This window comes from Muntiacus reevesi, chromosome 15 (assembly GCF_963930625.1).
Source record: "Muntiacus reevesi chromosome 15, mMunRee1.1, whole genome shotgun sequence".
Lineage (NCBI taxonomy): Eukaryota > Metazoa > Chordata > Mammalia > Artiodactyla > Cervidae > Muntiacus > Muntiacus reevesi.
The window spans coordinates 24034835-24044389 of NC_089263.1; the positions used below are offsets into that span (position 1 = coordinate 24034835).

General features: G+C 43.5%; 1 pseudogene; it reads right to left on the reverse strand.

Moving 5' to 3' along the window:
* Positions 1-3031: 3031 nt before the first annotated feature.
* On the reverse strand, positions 3032-4255 carry LOC136146938 (AKT-interacting protein-like; annotated as a pseudogene).
* Positions 4256-9555: the final 5300 nt, after the last annotated feature.

Below are 9555 nucleotides of genomic sequence, written 5' to 3' on the forward strand. Positions count from 1 at the left end.
AACATTACCCTCAATGGTGAAAAATTGAAAGCATTTCCCTAAAGTCAGGAACAAGACAAGGGTTCCCACTCTCACCACTACTATTCAACATAGTTTTGGAAGTTTTAGCCACAGCAATCAAAAAGAGAAAGAAATAAAAGGGATCCAGATTGGAAAAGAAGAAGTAAAACTCTCACTGTTTGCAGATGACATGATTCTCTACATGGAAAACCCTAAAGACTCCACCAGAAAATTACTAGAGCTGATCAATGACTATAGTAAAGTTGCAGGACATAAAATTAATACACAGAAATCCTTTGCATTCCTATACACTAACAATGAGAAAACAGAGAAATTAAGGAAACAATCCCATTCACCATTGTGACGAAAAGAATAAAATACTTAGGAATAAATTTACCTAAAGAAACAAAAGACCTATATATAGAAAACTGTAAAACGCTGATAAAAGAAATCAATAATGACACAAATAGATGGGGAAATATACCATGCTATGGATCGGAAGAAGCAATATAGTGAAAATGAGTATACTACCCAAAGCAATCTGTATTCAATGCAATCCCTATCAAGCTACCAATGGTATTTTTCACAGAACTAGAACAAATAATTTCACAGTTTGTATGGAATACAATAAAACTCACATAGCCAAAGCAAACTTGAGAAAGAATGGAACTGGAGGAATCAACCTGCCTGAGTTCAGACTATACTACAAAGCTACAGTCATCAAGACAGTATGGTACTGGCACAAAGACAGAAATGTAGATTAGTGGAACAAAATAGAAAGCCCAGAGATAAATCTATGCACCTATGGATAGCTTATCTTTGAGAAAGGAGGCAAAAATATACAATGGAGAAAAGACAATCTCTTTAACAAGTGGTGCTGGGAAAACTGGTCAACCACTTGTAAAAGAATGAAACTAGAACACTTTCTAACACCATGCACAAAGATAAACTCAGAATGGATTAAAGATCTAAATATAAGACTAGAAACTATAAAACTCCTAGAGGAAAACACAGGCAAAACACTCTCTGACATAAATCACAGCAAGATCCTCTAGGACCCAGCTCCCAGAGTAACAGAAATAAAAGCAAAAATAAATAAATGGGACCTAATTAAACTTAAAAGTTTTTGCACAATGAAGGAAACTATAAGCAAGGTGAAAAGACAGCCTTCAGAATAGGAGAATATAACAGTAAATGAAGCAACTGACAAAGAATTCATCTCCAAAATATACAAGCAGCTCGTGCAGCTCAATACCAGAAAAATAAATGACCCAATCAAAAAATGGGCCAAAGAACTAAACTTACATTTCTCCAAGGAAGACATACAGATGGCTAACAAACACATGAGAAGATGCTCAATATCACTCATTATCAGAGAAATGCAAATCAAAACCACAATGAGGTGCCATCTCATGCTGGTCAGAATGGCTATTATCAAAAAGTCTACAAACTATAAATGCTGGAGAGGTGTGGAGAAAAGGGAACCCCCTTACACTGTTGGTGGGAATGCAAATTAGTACAGCCACTATGGAGAACAGTGTGGAGATTCCTTAAGTGAAGTGAAGTGAAGTCGCTCAGTCGTGTCCGACTCTTTGCGACCCCATGGACTGTAGCCCACCAGGCTCCTCCATCCATGGAATTTTCTAGGCAAGAGTACTGGAGTGGATTGCCATTTCCTTCTCCAGGGGGTCTTTCCAACCCAGGAATCAAATCCGGGTCTCCCTCATTGTGGGCAGATGCTTTACCGTCTGTGCCACCAGGGAAGCTCCAGAGATTCCCTAAAAAACTAGAAATAGAACTACCCTATGACCCAGCAATCCCACTGCTGGGCATACACACCAAGGAAACCAGAAATGAAAGAGACATGTGTGCCCCAGTGTTCATCGCAGCACTGTTTACAATAGCTAGGACATGAAAGCATACTAGATGTCCAGCATCAGACGACTGGATAAGAAAGCTGTGGTACATATACACGATGGAATATTACTCAGCTATTAAATAGAACACATTTGAAACAGTTGTAATGAGGTGGATGGAACTGGAGCCTACTATACAGAGTGAAATAAGTCAGAAAGAAAACCACCCATACAGTATATTAACACATACACATGGAATTTAGAAAGATGGTAATGATGACCTTATACGTGAAACAGCAAAAGAGACACAGACATAAAGAACAGAATTTTGGTCTGTGGGAGAAGGCAAGGGTGTGATGATTTGAGAGAATAGAAATGATACATGTATATCACCATATGTGAAATAGATGACCAGTCCAACTTCTATGCATGAAATAGGGCACTCAAAGCTGGTGCACTGGGACAACCCTGAGGGATGGGATGGGGAGGAAGGTGGGAGAGGGGTTCAGGATGGGGGACACATGTGCAGCATGGCTGATTTATGTCAATGTGTGGCAAAAAACACCACAATATTGTAAAGTAATTAGCCTCCAATTAAAATAAATTAATTAATTTTAAAATTAAAAAAAATTCATGCATTAGTCTCTCAGTCATGAGCTGACTCTTTTCAACCCCTTGGACTGCAGCCTGCCAAACTCCTCTGTTCATGGGATTCTCCAGTCAAGATTACCAGAATGAGTTGCCATTCCCTTCTCCAGGGGGATCTTCTGGACCCAGGGATAGAACCTAGGTCTCCCCCATTACAGGCAGATTCTTTACCATGGGAGCCACAGGGAAGCCTTAAAATTCATAGATAGCACTGAATTCTGCCTACTTCACTAGTTTAAATGAATGCAACTTACCTTTAGCATTATATTCAGAAAAAATACATAAGTCTCAAGTTCCCAATAATCAAAAGTACTAAACTAGATAACCGCCGGAAAGATACTTTTACCACAGGTAATGCAGTGCATAAAAAAGGGATTTCCAGAACTTGCAGTTAGAACCTAAGCACACACGGACCACACTGACGTCAGCCACTCCTCATGCCGGTTTGCTCTGCTGACAGTTCATCAGTCAACTCTACTAGCCTGAGTCCAGCGGGAAAGTTCATGGTGCACCAGAATCACCAGCTCTTAAGCTGCTACTGTTTTCTCTTCTTTACTGAAAGGCTGTCCTTAGCTAGGATTTACCCACTACAGGCCAAGAAAGTGGACACTTTTATTATGCTGTTCTTCAGGTTTTGTCAGAGTCATCATCTTCTCTCTGGCTTCAGCATGTACAGAAGGATTCTACGGAGAAAAGCTAAATACATAGGGGTATTCTATTTTAGGTTGGCCAAACAAGTGAGCAATGCACACCTTAACACTGCCAACCACTTTACTTTTCAAAAGCTAAATAGATTTTACACCCAGTATTGCAGTCTCTGGGTTTAGGGAACTTGTTGGATCAATCTTGTAGAATACTCGTCTTGCACACATCAATACTTGCCAAATACGATTATGGTTCCACCTCCACTTTGCAATGGAGAAGGAAATGGCAACCCACTCCAGGATTCTTGCCTGGAGAATCCCAGGGATAGAGGAGACTGGTGGGCTGCCATCTATGGGGTCGCACAGAGTTGGACATAACTGAAGCGACTTAGCAGCAGCAGCAGCAGCCACTTTGCAAATACTCTCTTTGCATCCACTTCACCTTTGTGTGTTCTCAGTGTGTGCTCAGTCACTCATTCATGTCCAACTCTTTGCAATCCCATGGACTGTAGCCCTCTAGGCTCCAATGTCCATCGGATTCTTCAGGCAAGAATACTGGAATGGCAAGCCATTTCCTTCTCCAGGGGATCTTCCCAACCCAGGGATCTAACCCAAGTCTCCTGCATTGATAGGCAGTTTCTTTACTACTGAGTCACCTGGGAAGCCCCCATTTCATGTGAAATGGGATAAACTAGCAGGTGAAAGAGCAGAATATCAAACACCAAATGTGGACAGTCACCATCTAGGTAGTTTGCAGGGATGTAAACTTAAATACATCACCTTGATAGAGTCCATGCCCTACAAACATGACTCCAAACCACAGTAATGCAGATTGATAGGAAGGCAGCACATAGACACTTGGTAACTTCTGCTTCATAATCAAAGTAAAATCTGCAAGGAGGAAGTATTTCAAGTAGAAAGGTCCATAAGAGGCATAGATGCCATTTGTGTTGCTGGGGCAGATGTACATTTAATTATGGGCAGAGCATTTTGGGGGGAAGAGAAGGCAGCTGTTTATTTGCAGCAGTGTGTGGAGGACTGGTTTTCACATCCCATTACTGTCTGCTGTTCACCATCAGATCATTTGCATACAGAACTTGTAAACATGCTTGGTTTACAAGCAAGCTTCGGAAGTTGGTGATGGACAGGGAAGCCTGGTATGCTGCAGTCCGTGGGGTCGCAAAGAGTAGGACACGACTGAACTGAAGTGAAACGTGCTTCAGAAAGGGTGATAACTTGTACTCCAAACAAAGAAATTCAGTGCTCTGTGTCATCCAACTCTTTCATGCTCAGAATTCACTTTATGTTGGTGTTTTCAAGGCAGTGCTCCCAGCTGCCCGACAAGCCAGCACTGTCACAGCCCTGCAGCATCTCTGGTTGTCTGGCCCCTGCAAGCGGAATCTTAGTTCCCCGATCAGGGATGGAACCCTGGAGTAGAAGTATGGAGTCTCAGCCACTGGACCACCAGGGGAAGTCCCAAAGCCACTCTGAACATTACTTGGCTTCTTCAAGAGCTAATAAGATGTAAACACTTGGCATTCTTTTCAAAATGGAACATGGTAATAGTCACCACTCATGAAAGACAGGGAAGGCCCTGAATGACATTGTTTGGAACCCAATCCCCCACCCCATCCCCAACCCCACCGCCTGCCCTCTATAGGAACCCCGCCCCATTACAGAGATAGGAAACTGGGGTGTGGTTTCCACGAACCTGAGTTGGCAGCCCTGTGGGATTCTCAGCAAGGGCACTAGGGAGGAACTAGAGAACCAAGGAAAGAACAAATTGTATTCTTATGTACAAGCACCAGCCCAGTGAGATTTACCTAGAAACCTGGGGCCCAGCAGATTCATTGTGGGTAATAAACAGGGGGGCTCACTGCCGTAGCGCCTCCCAGATCACTAAGCAGGTTCATAACCAGAAGAAGCCTGGAGGCAGAAAGCAGCTGGGCTTGGCTTCCCCCGTGCCCTCTATGAGGGCTCTGGTCTAGGCCAGTCTGCACAGCTTGTTGATGACTGCTCTCCTGAGCCTTCCAAGCATCCAGGAATTGATGACCCAGAAGACAGAGTGAATAATTATCAGAATTTTACACAGAGGCTCAGAGAGGTTGTATAAGTTACCCAGAGTCACACAGCCCACTAGTAAAAGACTGGGATTTCAATGTCAGACTTCTGCTCTTCAAAATACCCCAGCTTCCTGAGATAGCAGCACTTAGACCTACTCCATCACCTGACGTGCCAGTCCATTTGGCATTTTGGTACCGACAGGTGTGGAAGGAAGAAGCCTGTCAGAAGCCGCCAGAGTCTGTGCCCTGGTTTTTGCAGTGAAATGAAGCCAGGTGGGTTGGAGAAAGGACGCAGCATGTTTGGTAAAGTATTACACAGGGTAGGGCGGCAGGGGGTCACACCGATGGAGCAGTCATTAAGTTGTCACCCAGGAGACCTGAAGCTCTAAAGAGAGCAGCTCCAAGTGCTTTCTAGGAAAGGAGAATTTTTTAAGGACTCGAGGCTACATTTTTCCCTTCCCCTCTTGTCAAACATCTTTTGCTAAACTCTGAGTTTTAGCAAAAGCAGGAGTTCTATACTCAGCGTCCCTTCCCACATTAAATATACCCCTGGTTCTTATCTTTCTAGCCCGGGAAGAATTTGATATGGTATTGACATTAGGGAAATCAGTCGAGGAGACAATGTCAGAGACAGATCGTCTGGGCTGAGCTTGAAGTAGTTATTTTCAAACAAAACAGCAGCCATTAAAGGGAAATGGGCAACTGTGTGTGAGGAAGCCAGGGAGAGGAAGAGACCAGCTTAGCCCCTCCACCCCTTGCCCAGCTGCAGGGGGCAAATACATCACAAGGAGGTGTCAGACAGTCTACACAGAAGGATTCTGAGCTTCAGACCATCACCCGCTTCCAGACATCAAATGAAATCATAGAGCACTTTGAAGACATAAAACATTCAGGGGCCATAAGTGTCATAATTATTGTTACTCTTGTTGCTTAATCAGTGGAGCTGGGTGTCTGTCTTGGGGAGGATACTTTTAGACCAGGTGAATGAGAAATGTCTTTAGTACACATCCAGGCTGTCTTCTCTATATCTGTCAGCTCCCACATAACAGTCAGACTATAAATGGAGAACAACAGAAGGATGCTGCTGTGTATTTATAATAGCCATCCATCAGGTGCGCACAGCTGCTCCCAGCCTGCACAGCATTTCCATTCCCATCAGTTTGCACGTCCCCAGCACCATCCCCTAGTCATGGAGTTGGGACTTGAGTCCTCTCCCCAAGGTCAAGGACAGGACTCTCGGCCTTTCTGCCTTTGCCTCCATGACATAAGAACTCTGCCTTCCATATACTCTAAAGTGAAAGTGAAGTCGCCCAGTTGTGTCCAACTCCTTGCGACCCCATGGATTGTAGCCCACCAGGCTCCTCCATACATAGGGTTCTGCAGGCAAGAATACTGGAGCAGGTTGCCATTTCCCACTCCACCATATACCCTAAAGAAACCATAATAGAAAAAGACACATGTACCCCAATGTTCACTGCCACAGTATTTACAATAGCTAGGACATGGAAGCAACTTAGATGTCCATTGACAGAGGAATGGATAAAGAAGATGTGGTATATACATATATACAATGGAATATTAGTCATAAAAAGGAACACATTTGAATCAATTCTAATGAGGTGGATGAACCTAGAGCCTATTATACAGAGTAAGTCAGGAAGAGAAAAACAAATATCGTGTATTAACACATATATGTGGAATCTAGGAAGATGGTATTGATGAAACTATTTGCAGGGCAGCAAACAGAGATGCAGACACAGAGAACAGACATGTGGACACTACCCACAACGGGAACCAGCCCGAAGATCCAGCCACCCACTCGCTGGGGTGGGCAAGAGAGACAGAGACAGTGTGTCCTTGATGACCATCCCGGGACCCTGAATCAACCAACCCCAGAGCCCATGCTAAGTTCAGCTTCTCAAGACATGAGATGATAGATGTCTTTATTGCATAAGTTGCTGTGGGTCAAGTGTTCTGCTCCTTGCTGAAAGCATCCTGATTAATTCAGCTCCTGGCAGGCAGCAGCTGGACATATCTGAGCTGTCCACTCAAGCAGCCGAAATCCAAACTAATAAAAACAGTTAATACAGACTGCATTCACTATGCCAGGCTCTCAGCCAAGTGGTTTATATGGATTATTTCCATCATTCCTCACAACCATCCTATCAGATGGTTATTTATGGGGAGGATTCATTTACTGATGTGGAAACTGAGGAAGAGACTGTTTAAAAAACTCCTTCAAAGATAGTGGCAGAGCCAGAATCTGAATCCAAGGAATCTGAACCTGGCATTTACGGTATCAAAGCCACACTGAAATGCTGCAGGTTGAAGACTTGTTGTTGTTCAATCACTAAGTTGTGTCTGACTCTTTTCGACCCCATGGACTACAACGTGCCAGGCTTCCCTGTCCTTCACCATCTCCTGGAGTTTACTCAAACTCATCGAGTCCATTGAGTCAATGCCATCCAACCGTCTCATCCTCTGTTGTCCCCCTCCTCCTGCCCTCGATCTTTCCCAGCATCAGGGTCTTTTCCAATGAATCAGCTCTTCGCATGAGGTGGCCAAAGTATTGGAGTGTGTTGAACCCTGCTGGTGTTCAAACAGGCCCTCCTCCTTCAAGAAGGGTGGGGCTGAATTTGGTCAATAGGATTTTACCATCCAGGACAATTTGTTCATATCCACCAACCAAGGTACTAACCCATCCTGAAAGCATCTGCCAAGAGAAAAATGCTAACTTCCCACTGAAGGATCAGTGGTAGGGTTGGCAACCTCAGGTGAGGCTTCTGGTCAGCCTCAGAGATCTTGAATATGTCCTGTGTTCAGGCACCAGAGGGAGGTGGGGCCCAAGGAAGGAGCAATTGATGATCTTTTCTGTCCAGATTCTCCTGCCCTGTGAACTATACTGCAGTAACCCCAGCTGCAAATCAGGGCTGTCTGCTGATTTTAAATTCACCTGGACAAGAGCAGGGGATTCAAATGACAACTCCTCACGTTCCAGTCACTTTACAGGGCTCATCTCTGCTTCCTTTAGTTCTTGATATGGAGATATTTTGCATAGATTTTAGAGGGGACTGTGTTTTAAAACTTGAACAGATATAAAATATCAGCCTCCATACATACAATACATAGACTTTGTCCAGATGAATTCCAAACTCCAGGGCCATAATATAAAGTCAATTCAATCAGCTAATGAAAGAAGAAAAAAAAATGTCAGCCAGATTTTGTTCTGTTTTTTTTTGTTTGTTTGTTTGTTTTAACCAATGTAGATAACTAGTCTGTAGATTTTACTTTTCTTTTCCTTTTTAAAAAATTTTATCGAAACATAGTTGACTTACAATATTGTGTTAGTTTCAGATGTACGGCAAAGTGACTCAGTTATGTTCTTCTTTCTTTACATTCTCTTTAACTTTAGGTTATTACAAGATATTTAATAGAGTTCCCTGGGCTATACAGTAGGTCCTTATTGGTTAACGATTTTATATGTAGTGTTGCTGTTGTTCAGTCACTTAGTCATGTGCATATTTAATTTATTTATTTACATAACTTTTACTTTTCAACTTCCTATTCTAGCTAGGGCTTTCCCTGACTGCCCACATGGTGAAGAACCTGCCTGTAATATGGGAGACCTGGGTTCAATCCTGGGGTTGGAAAGATCCCCTGGAGAAGCGATGGCTACCCACTCCAGTATTCTTGCCTGGAGAATCCTATGGACAGAGGAGCCTGGTGAGCTATAGTCCATGGGGCTGCAAAGAGTTGGACATGACTGAGTGACTAACACACACACATTCTAGCAAGCAGCTAAAAGCATGGTAGCATGTCTATTTATATATCTATCTATATATAAGTATATGCATGTATGTATGCATGTATGCATAGGCACACAGCCACATCTGCTCCTAATATGCTCATAAATGTTTTACACTCTCAAAATCTTTGTGATATTTTCCTGGATCCCAGAATATGTATGCTTTTAACAAATAATGAATGAGATTCTGTGTTAGCCAGGGCCTGTGGTAGGCATCAACACTCTGCCACCCTGAGCGGGGTCCCCAGGCCAGCAGCTTCAGCATCACCTGAAAGCTCTCTAGAGACACAGCCTCTCAGCCCTAACCCAGCCCTGCCGACTCAGACTCTGGTGGCCCCACTTCATTGCTCCAGAGGATAAGATGACAGATGAGATCTGGTCTTTGTCCTCAACAAGTTCAGACACTAGAGAAAGAGAGGAACATGAAACTGGGGACTTGCAATCCACAGAGCTAACTGCCATGAGGGAATCAAGCTCAGCAGGTTCCAAATGTCCAGAGGAGGGGTGTGCTGGCTCTGGGACATCAGGCAAATCTCCTG